Source organism: Fulmarus glacialis, unplaced genomic scaffold (genome assembly GCF_000690835.1).
Source record: "Fulmarus glacialis isolate BGI_N327 unplaced genomic scaffold, ASM69083v1 scaffold23635, whole genome shotgun sequence".
NCBI lineage: Eukaryota > Metazoa > Chordata > Aves > Procellariiformes > Procellariidae > Fulmarus > Fulmarus glacialis.
Window position 1 is genome coordinate 27,261 of NW_009211510.1, and position 281 is coordinate 27,541.

General features: G+C 72.2%; 1 protein-coding gene across 1 annotated transcript in view; it reads right to left on the reverse strand.

Moving 5' to 3' along the window:
- KLHL33 (kelch-like family member 33) overlaps positions 1-281 on the reverse strand; it is a 3,806-nt gene that overhangs the window by 3,245 nt on the left and 280 nt on the right. The window lies entirely within an intron of this gene.

The window sequence follows — 281 nt, forward strand, 5'->3', positions numbered from 1 at the left end:
CCCCTGCCCGGAGCTGGAGGTCACAGCCCAGGCCGCTGGCGTGGAGTTGCTCCATGGCTCTTAGCGTCTCCCACTGCTCCTCCAGGGGCTTGGGACCCCCCTCCTGGGGGTCACTCTTCAGCTGTGGGGCACAGGCAGCCACCACCCGGGGGGCCCCCAGGGCCCGGGCGGCCTCCTCTACCTCCTTCTCCCGGCCATGGGGCAGAGTTCCCCCATAGGCGAAGGCCAGCACGGCCCGCCAGCCCCACAGCGTAGCACCGGGTGGCAGGGGGACACGAGGG